The sequence below is a fragment of the Lissotriton helveticus genome, chromosome 4_1 (assembly GCF_964261635.1).
Source record: "Lissotriton helveticus chromosome 4_1, aLisHel1.1, whole genome shotgun sequence".
NCBI lineage: Eukaryota > Metazoa > Chordata > Amphibia > Caudata > Salamandridae > Lissotriton > Lissotriton helveticus.
Genome location: NC_136063.1, coordinates 239864785 through 239875754, shown reverse-complemented (window position 1 = coordinate 239875754; position 10970 = coordinate 239864785). Strand labels below are relative to the sequence as shown.

General features: G+C 44.1%; 1 long non-coding RNA gene across 1 annotated transcript; it reads right to left on the bottom strand.

Annotated features, from left to right (window-relative positions):
• Nucleotides 1–4986: 4986 nt before the first annotated feature.
• LOC144827117 (uncharacterized) lies at nt 4987–6021 on the bottom strand. The gene is made up of 3 exons (XR_013610028.1): nt 5655–6021; nt 5497–5565; nt 4987–5396 (listed from the first exon to the last, which is right to left on the bottom strand). It is a non-coding gene; the product is annotated as an uncharacterized LOC144827117 (long non-coding RNA).
• Between the last annotated feature and the right edge of the window lie 4949 nt (nt 6022–10970).

Sequence of the window (10970 nt, the reverse complement as noted above, 5' to 3'; positions counted from 1 at the left end):
AAAAGCGAGCAGTGAAAGGATACAAGTCGGCCAAGCCAAAGCATGGTAAGGAGGCAATGGCCCAGAGCAGAAACAAACCCAGGATGATATAACATGTTTAAAGAAAGCCAGCAAACGAGAGCGACAAAGCCAGCCAGTGGTAAGCAGAGGAGGGGCAGTAAGCCCACAATAGGTCTTCTCCATCCAGCTTACGGTGTCTGGTAGGCGAAACCTACAAATGGATAAAGAATGGAAAGGCTCTGGCACTGAGTCCCACTTCTTTTAAGGAAGATGTGAAAGCACGTGCAGTAGAAAGAGCAATCTCACACATTGTTAAACAAGTGGCAGTCGGTATTAGCCTCCACTCCACCCCTCCTCTCCAGAATACGCCTTGGGTGTAAGAAGCTCCTAGCCTGCCCTCCGGAGACGAGTCACTGCTGCGGTAATGTGAGCCACACACCTGGCAGGCAAGCAAACACCCGGCCAGACCTCCAGAGCTATCAAAGGGTGGGGAGGTGTCACAACATCAACCCCCTCCCCCCCATCTCCGGTTTAAAAAAATAAACATTGCCAGGCTATCTGGGTCATAAGAGGAGGTGGAGACGCATCACTACATCTACCCCCTCTCCCCTCCCCAGTTTAAACAGCTCATGCCCTGACTATATCGGTTATCACAGAAGGGCGGGGAGGTGTCACTACCCACCCCCCAGCCAACTATAAACAACATATGCCCAGACTGCCTGGGTTATCACCACAGAGGGCGGGTAGGTATCTCTACATCTACCCCCTCGCCAGGTTTACAATACACATTCCCAGACTGCCTGGGTTATCACAGGGGGCGGGGGGTATCTCTACATCCGCCCCCCCAAGTTCACACTAAACATGCCCAAGTTGTCTCGGTTGTCACAGGGGGCAGGGCGTATAACTACACCCCCACTCCTACAGGCACAGCACTGTCATCACAACAATATACCTGGGAAGTGAGGCCACGCCCACCCTGGTGCACCGGTGCGTGCAGGCCCGAACGGGACTGAGACCCACGTTCATTACAGCACAATGAAGCTTCACCGCCGTGACTAAGCACTCCCCATCACCACAGCTTGGGAGGGAGCCACCCTCCCCCACGAGCATACCTGTCGGGGAGGGAGGGCGGCCCAGGCAGACTGCACTGCGTGGTGCGGGTGGGCACAGAAGGAGGGGGAGGGGTGGTGTGTGTAAAGATGGGGGAGCAGGGAGTCAATAGGGAATACGCTATGGTGAAGAGAAAATTACTACAGTGGGGAAAGAAGGCAGTAGTAGGTGGTGAAGGGGGGCTGGCCGGGTAAGGGAAGGATTAAGAAAACAATTTAGGAATTATGAAAAGAAAGGCGACAGAATGAGAAAGCAGAAAGGGAGGGGCTAAGGAGTGTCGGAAAGAACTAAAAGCAGAAGCAGGAGACAGACAGAAGGGAGTAGTAAGGGAAAGTAAAAGGAAAGAGTGCATTTAGCAGATAGAGTAAAGGAGTGAGTCAGAGGAGACGGTTCGAGAAGGGGTAAAGGGGTGTAAGGATGGAGGGGATGGAGGAGAGGTCAGACATAGGTGTAGGAAGGTAAAGGAGATATAAACTAAATGAGGGAGCAAGAGGCGGGTGTAAAGTGTCCTTCATAAGTTTACTGATTGATTGCTGGAGATAGAAAAGAAGCGTATAAAAGGATTGGGAGTAATGTTATAGGGGCAAAGAAGAGTAAACGTAACATTTGTAAAGCACATGTGTTCACCCCTGGGTATCCCAGCACCGCATAACAGATGTTTATTCAAATCCCACTCAACGGCAATCATTGTAAGAATGTATTTATATTTACTACAGCACGGACATCGCTGCAGCGTTTCGAGGTGCTTTATATAGGCAGGTATGATAAAAACACCAGGTAGAAGTCGACCATGAGTTGACTTAAGACATAAAGCACATGTTTCCAATACATCGTGTTATACGAACCCACTGGATTTGAGTACAGTAATGTGTGTTGTGCAGTGGGGACGGTTAAGTGCATTGATGAATTATAGAGGATTTATCGACATTGGGAGGCGATGAACCGAGCGGGCCCGCACAGATTGGAGCCGGTGACCATGGGGTCTAACACAGATCCCCGCAGTCAACACCACTGGAGGTAGAAGGAAGGAAAAGGGTGACTGGCTAATGGATCGAGAAGGGGGGTGCAGACGGCCTTGCAGAGGAAGGGGAGACTGGAGGGAGGTGAGGTGAGAGCGGTGCTGCAGTGGAAGGAAGCACGGAGAGAGATAGTTATTATCCACGGAGGGAATGACGGAGCCAAGAGAAGGGGATGTGGGAAGTTACAGTAATGACTGAAGGTGAAGAGTGACTGCCCTGGCATCAGAGGGGCAGTGTTAACCCCAGTTCATGCCAAACCACCCAGGCTGCCCAGCATTCATTAAGTCCATGCTTCTTGCACAACGCAGTGCGTCACCTCACGACCGCCTCACAGGTCTTTATTTCTATTCGTTTTGCTAGGGGTATTTATAGCGCCCACTTCTTGGAAGCATAGCAACGCCGGCGGATTCTAGGCGCTGTGCAAGAGATCTTCGAGTGGCTTTCAAAAGAGGAACAGAGGGGGAAACGATAGAGAAAGACTTAACAGCAGCCCCATCCATTTCTGAAAACGCAAGCCTTCTTCCTTTCTTGCATCACGCAGCTTTCCTAGTGCTGCCTGTAACGCCTCTCCGCACTGCGCTCAATATTATTTAATTGCACAGACATCTAACGCTAGCTCCCGAGAGCTGGGGCTAACCCCGTACTCCATTTAGGACAAAACCACGGTGCACCTGGGTACTCTTACCGATGGGCCCGGGGACTTTGCAGCCCCTCTGACGGCTCCCGGCACTCACCTCTTTTACCGGTGGGAGGCTTCCGGGTATTGTGAATACCTCTCTCCTGAAGGGAGTGTCCGTGATTCACTCTTAGCCCCGCCCAGTCCAATGCCGCCCGGTGCGGTGGACCTGTTCCGTTCACAGGGCAGGCGAGTGTGGGAAGAGCGCTCCGCGGAGAAAGGGTGCGAGTAGGGCAGAAACACGAGCGCAGGACAGTGCCGCCTCTGCCCCGGGCTCACGACCTGGGACGGGCCCATCCCTCCCCCTTCCTGTCTCTGATTCAAATGAACTTTATTGCCACGACAAGGCAAACGGGGTTGCCGAAGTTAACCGGAACGGCAAGTTAGCCCTTCCTTCAATATACAACATTAGTTCGGTGGTCAGGGCTGTGCATTTTACAAGTTAGACAAGCTGTGGCAAAGAAAATTTGTACAATAGGCAAACCACCTACATCTGTTGCCAGGCGATGCTGTGCATTCCTCCACACCTTATCGCTTCTGGCCCATGTGATGAGGAGACAAATGTTACACAAGTCAGGTCCCGGGCCGGCAGCCAATCACAGCGCGGCCCGGGAATGACGTCAGGGGGGGTGTCCCGGGCCGGCAGCCAATCACAGCGCGGCCCGGGGAATGACATCACGGGGGTGTCCCGGGCCGGCAGCCAATGACAACGCGTCCCGGGACAAAGGGGCGGGACTTAAAAAAAGTCCCAGAAACGCCCCCGAATCGCGTTTTCACCAGAAAGCGTGATTGACAGCCTCTGTCTCCCAATGGCTAGCCTCCATTTATGGAGCTAGCCAATGGGAGACAGAGGCTGAATCAAAGTCGATATGTAGGATCATGAGGTTTCGCCGTGGGCGGAGCAACTGCTACGCAGTTGCAACGCCCAGGGCGAAACCTATAAACACATAGCCTATTACTTGGTCATCGGACCTATTTTTATTTCGCCCACATATACTGACATCACGGACTAATGAGCATTGCACTAAAGTCACGGAAGATCTATGTAGACCTTTGTACTATCTACCATGCCTATGTGACTCTTAGAGTATATCCATGTGTATCTCCTCCTTGTGTGACTTTACATCTTATACATTTGCAATTTTTTTCTGTTTGTATCCTTTATGTAACGCATGTAATCCTAAGTCCTTATGTTTTTCAACTGGTTCTTATGTAAAGCGCTCTGACACCTTCCGGTAAAGTTCGCGCTATATAAAATCGCATAAATAAAATAAAATAAAATGTAAGCACTTGGCACTGGCAGTTGTCTCCTTATATAGTAACATGGAGAAATTCAGTTAATATGAGGCAATCCAACGTGGTGGTGTTGTGTTCTTGAGTGCTGATATGGTATGGTGGTTTGGTGGTGCAGACGCTCACTTTGGTAGAGCTGTGCGAAGGCAAGATGAAGCACTGCGTTGCCCCTTGGATGCGCCAGTGTGAATGAAGAACTGCGCTGGCTCCTTAAATGTGCCAGCATGAATGAAGGACTATGCTCGCTCCTTAGATGTGCCAGTGTGAACCCACATTATACGTTATGTTTTCAAGCTTTAACTCTCTTGCTTTTTTGAAGTAGTCCCTAATGGAACATACAAACAGCGTAAGGAAACTGTAGCTCCTGATCCAAAACAGGAAATGCTGTATGGGAGCACCAACCAATGAGGAGCCAGGAAATTAGATTGAGGCAGGAGTGAACCAATGGTAAGTAGCAGACAGGATTACACTCTGTATAGTGATTACAGCTGGTCTTGGAGGCAGCACATGCATGCTGCCTAAGCTGTACCTAAAAAGCACAATCTACGGCCCATGATCTTGCTAAATTTGGTGAAATTCTGTTCAGTAGTTTTTGTGGCAGCACTTCTTAAACAAGTCTATGAAAAAATGCTTGGGGATAGTAGCACCCTTTTGGAAAGATTTCTGGCGACACAAAAAACGCCTTTCCTATGGTAAAGCTGACCTATTTATAACTACCTAGTGGTGACTAACTCTGGGTAATATATATACTTTTACACAATGATTGTTTTCATCCAGTGCATGCTTTGATACATAAACCAATTTATAAAAAGAGAAATGCTGGCCCTGCGATTTTTGATAGCTATATTTTGAGCAACAAACCAAATCCTTGTTATGATTTGTATGGTCGAATTTATTTAAACCATTTACTTTTTCATATAAATCTCATTAAGTTAAAGCATTGATTGCATGAGAAAAACACTACGTACATACAATTTATACAAAAACATTTGACAAAGAATTTTAACAAAAATACATAAATACATATGACAAAATGACATCCAATCATTTAGTGTACATAAATATACAAATACGGTCATACGAGAAGCATCAGTCGTTATGTAGTATTAAGCAATGAAGCTATTTGCAGTAAGGAAAAGAAAACAAAATGAATTGTAACAAATACAAATTTTCAATTGTCTGATAAATAAACTTGAATTCTTTCTGCTATTGCCAATTCCTTTCTGCTATTGCCGACGCGTTTCGAACTCGCTCTGGCATTTGGCAAGTTCTCATCAGGGCTTTCTCGTATTATTCTTCTGAAAATTATGTACAAAGAAAATGAGCGAGATTTTGCAATCCTCATTTTCGTCCCCTATATACATTGCCCCCTACCAAGACTTTCTAGAAAACGTGTACCTTTATTTTCAAGTTGGCAGCGGGTTTTCAATTTTCAAGAGATCTTATTCAATCAATGTAGATTCGGTTCTAGAAAATTACAACAAACCAAATTACAATATAGTAATGGTCAGGACAGCCTGCGCCTAGATGGCCAGAGGACAATCTTGGAAAATTACCTTCAAACCAGTAGTCTGCACTTCTGTTTGGTAAATATTTGAAACAGCCGTGCGTGGGACAAAAATCAGCTCCCACCCGCCAGCCGGCGGTGGACACGTCTTATTGCACCTACAAGGAGAGTTTAAAGTCACTCAACTATTCCAATCGGTTTTACAAACAGCGGTTAGAACGAGTAGAACGGGTAACAGAACCGGGTGCCTACCTTATTGTTGGCGCTTGGGCTGTTTAAATGCAGTTCCCCTGTTTTTCTAACTTCTAGCCGGTTTCAGTTCGTTTTTATGTTCGTTTTTATGTTCTAAAATGACAAACACGGACAGTGTGAGCCCGCTCCTGTGTCATGCGCGGTATCACTAAGCGTTACCTATCTTTGTGCTTACCTAAATGTTGGTGGTCTTGAAGAAACACGCGCTCCCAAGTGCACTCCAAACCAATTCAGGGAGTCACTCGTTTGACTAAGTCGCCATCTTAAAAAGCAGACATGTGATCGTCAATGCGTGTCACATGACTGTCACATGACTGTCAGGGCTATCCGGGCTTTATGGGAGTTGGAGTCCCATTTTGCATTCTGATGTTTTCCTAAGTAAAAGTCTACATAAAAGGTTCCACTTGAGCACTGTATTATATCAAAGCGGATTACAATCGTGAAATCTCAGACATCGAATTTAGTCCAGTTTGTAAACTATTGAAGCGCAGGATTAAATACGCTTCTTTCCTCAATAAGACATCGTCCACATCCTTAATACATTGGGCTCGAGTCACTGTGTACAAAACCGTCCACGTGAAATCTGTTTCAGTGTGTCCAGTGTCAACAAAATGTTGTACCATTGGAGCGGTTAGCACTTTTGTTTTTATTCGTGACCTATGCTGTGTTATTCGGGTATTAACCTGCTGGTTAGTCTTTCCTATATACAATTTTCCGCATCCGCAGACAATTGCATACACGACATTCCGTGTTTTGCAGTTTGAAAACCCTTGGTTCTTCCACCTGACATTTTTGTGTGTGAATTCACTTCCCTCGATTGTTGTGTCACAAGAGACACAGTTGCCGCATCTATGGTGTCCCTCGACCGGCTTGAATCCCCACATTGACAATAGGTCATGTTTAGGTTTTTCAATGGTGACGTCCGCACGCACCAGTTGCTGTCCAATGCTGCGGTTTTTTTTAAAAGCAAAAATCGGTTTGGGAAAGGGGCATTCTAAGCCCTCCAGCAGGTGCCAATTTTTAAGTATGGTCTGTCGAATTTGATGGGTATGTGGACCAAATGTTGTTACACAAACCAATTTGTCCATTTCGGGTTTCACTTTACTTTGTAATAGACATTCTCTCGGGGTATAGCGTGCTCGTTTGAAAGCATGTTTCAGCAGCTTCCTAGGGTAGCCCCTGCCTTTCATATCCTCACAAAATCTTCCTCCGTGTAAGTCATAGTCTGTGACATCAGAGCAGTTCCTTCTGATGCGGAGTAGCTGCCCGTAGGGTAAATTTGTTTTTAAATTGCGTGGATGCGCACTCCTATGGTGGAGAATAGTGTTTTTGTCCGTCTTTTTTCTAAAAAGAGATGACTTTAAACGACCGTCAATGCAGCTAACTTCCACATCTAGGAATGTCATTTTCAAATTGCTTTGTTCCATAGAGAATTTAATGTCGCCGTGTTTGTTGTTTAGCCATTGATGAAATTCCATCAATTCGGTGTGGCTCCCCTGCCACAGGAGCCACACGTCATCAATGTATCTTAGCCATTGTTTTATACATTTCTTGTAGGGGTTGTTATTTGCCACAAATTTCTCTTCATACTGTGCCATAAATAATATGGCCATCTCCGGCGCATAGGGACATCCCATGGCTGTCCCCTTGATTTGAAAAAAGAACTCGCCATTAAAGCAAAAGTAGTTCTTTTTTAGGGTTAGTTCAGCCAACTGCAGAATAAATCTGGTGGGCACTCGATGAGGTCGGTCTCTTGTGTCAAGGTACATCTCCATCACCTCCAACGCCTCCCCTTGCGGGATTTGCGTATAGAGGGACGTGACGTCCATAGTGACCATTATTTCCTCAAGTGGATTAAATTCTAGGCCCTCTATTTTATTGAGGAAATCGGTCGTATCTTTCAGGTATGATGTCACATTACAGATGAAGGGCTTTAGGAAAAAATCCACATATTTGGACAGTGACTCTAGACAAGAGTCACACCCCGAGACGATAGGACGTCCGGGGGGGTCATTCAGATTTTTGTGAATCTTGGGCAGAAAGTACAATATAGGAGTCCGTGGGAATTTTTTTACCAAAAATTCACCTTCCTTTTTGCCCACAAACCCTTCTTCAACACCACTCGCAATCAATTGCGTTATTGTCCCTAGTATGTCTTTAGTTGGATCTACATCAACTTTCCTATACCATATCTGGTTATTGACCTGTGATTCACCTTCCAAAATGTATTTCTCCCTTGGCCACAACACAGTGGCACCGCCTTTATCTGCAGCTTTCACTACAATAGATGAATCCGCTCTAAGATTTTGTATCGCTTGGCGTTGGCCTCTACTGATGTTCGGTTTGACAAACATTTTGTTCTTTTCAAGTTTATTAATAGAGGACAAGACTACTTGTTCAAATGCCAAAATCTGTTTAGGGATATTATAACTGGGAATAAAGGTAGATTTGTTCCGCAGTCCTGTTGTCTCAATCTCTAGAGGAGGCGGCTGGGTAGCGAAAAAGGCTTTTAATCGCACTTTCCGACAGAAGGCAATTGCTTCCATCTTGGTTTTGGTGAAGTCAGGTTGATGATTGGGGACAAACTTTAAACCCAAGTTGAGGACAGACTCTTCGTCTCTGGTTAAGACTTGAAAATAAAGGTACACGTTTTCTAGAAAGTCTTGGTAGGGGGCAATGTATATAGGGGACGAAAATGAGGATTGCAAAATCTCACTCATTTTCTTTGTACATAATTTTCAGAAGAATAATACGAGAAAGCCCTGATGAGAACTTGCCAAATGCCAGAGCGAGTTCGAAACGCGTCGGCAATAGCAGAAAGGAATTGGCAATAGCAGAAAGAATTCAAGTTTATTTATCAGACAATTGAAAATTTGTATTTGTTACAATTCATTTTGTTTTCTTTTCCTTACTGCAAATAGCTTCATTGCTTAATACTACATAACGACTGATGCTTCTCGTATGACCGTATTTGTATATTTATGTACACTAAATGATTGGATGTCATTTTGTCATATGTATTTATGTATTTTTGTTAAAATTCTTTGTCAAATGTTTTTGTATAAATTGTATGTACGTAGTGTTTTTCTCATGCAATCAATGCTTTAACTTAATGAGATTTATATGAAAAAGTAAATGGTTTAAATAAATTCGACCATACAAATCATAACAAGGATTTGGTTTGTTGCTCAAAATATAGCTATCAAAAATCGCAGGGCCAGCATTTCTCTTTTTATAAATTATTCTATGGTCCAGCTGACCCTGTGTCCCGGGACCTAACTCCTTATTTCCTGCAATTGATACATAAACCATTCACAAACAAAGTAAATATTGCGAAAGCCAATTGATCAGTAGTCATTGCCAGATCTAATGGCTTTTCCAATGGTTGTTAAACACTTTGTTTTGGATTGCTTTGCATTGTTTACATCAGCTAACTACAGAAAATATACATAAAGTAACACTTAGTCATATGGTGGTTAGTCTTGCATAGATTAGGTGACATGCTAAACTGAACCGTATATTTCTTTTGTCTAGCACTGTGTCTTGAAGGGAGTAAAGTCAGCTTGAGTAACTGATTAAGTAATTAGAGTGCGAAGGATTGGTGAGGAAGGACCACTTTTGAGAAAAAGTAATAATGATCGTGAGGGAGTTTTAGAGATTGTGACCAGAAGTGAGTGACAATGTATGACTGAGAATGGGTAAGTCTGGCTGAGACTACATGAGAATGAGTGGGAGTGAGTGAAAGTGAATGTGAGTGAATGAGCAAGCAAGAGTGAGTGAGAGTAGAAGTAAATGTGATTGTAATTAGCAAGCAAGAGTGAGTGATATTGATAGACTGAGAGTAAGAATGAGTATGAGTGAGGGAGAGTAAAGATTAGTGAACATGCATTTGAAAGAGTGGGAATGAATAAAGGACAGGACGAGGGAGTGAGGATGAGTAAGAATGAACATGTGAGTGTCAAAGTGAGTGAGAGTGAGTGAATGTAAGTGAGCATGAGTGAACATTTTGTGTTATGCTTGTGACCCAGGCATACTGAGGGTAGTTCTTGTCCTGTAAAGACAACCATGACAAAATGCTGGCCCTGACATACTGGGGGAATTTTCAACGAAAAGTTCAACTAAGTCAAATGTAATTTTTGGCATTCGGAGGGACCTATGGTGAATTCTTCCCCAGACACAATGGAGGTAAGTTTTGACATATGGAGGCACCCATAACACAGTTTGACAAAAAATGGTGACTATTCTTGGATACGTTTCATTGGCTTGGCACACCATCAAGGGACTTGAACATTTAATTAATGTTCTTGCAGGGCCTGTGGAGGTTTAGCAAATGTATGAGAATATTCTGCTTCAAAATGCCATACTTGGCCTCCACTGGCATCAAATAAAAAAGCAATAATTTACCTCCAAATTGCACGTAGGGGCACTGTCCTTACTCCCTCATACTAAACCAATTTGCACATTCCTTCCACTCCCACTATGTCCCGCACAAGTCTCACGATCTACAATCCAAGATCCATGAACCATGGATGGTTCTATGGGTTGCTACCTCAAATCAGAGCTCAACGAAATTTAAATCCATCATGCTCATTGTAGAACCTAACACTCGAATTACTCATACATACCTGAATCCAGCAAAAATAAATAATTCAAAACACCAGACATTTTAGCTTGTAAAATGACCTGCTCTAAACTCTATCCATTACTCTCAATATCAGCAATATCCATCATATGCAACCTTTCTAATCCTTGACCATAATGACCTCCAAAATGGGAACATTATGAACCAGGCAAAAGACCTAAAAATCACTTACAATTGACTATTCCTTCCCCAGGGCTCACTATTTCACGCCCTCTCTTCCTCTAGGTTGAATGCATGTATGCCGCAACACATCATTCTTCACCCTGATAGACAGATAGATAGACTGATTTAATTGGCCTCTCTTTAGGTCATCCCTTGTTGATCTCTCTCAACCACATCTCTTTCTTTGTTTACCAAGCATAAGTGCCATTCTCCATCAGTTCTGTTAATAGATAGATAGATAGATAGATAGATAGATAGATAGATAGATAGATAGATAGATAGATAGATAGATAGATAGATAGATAGATA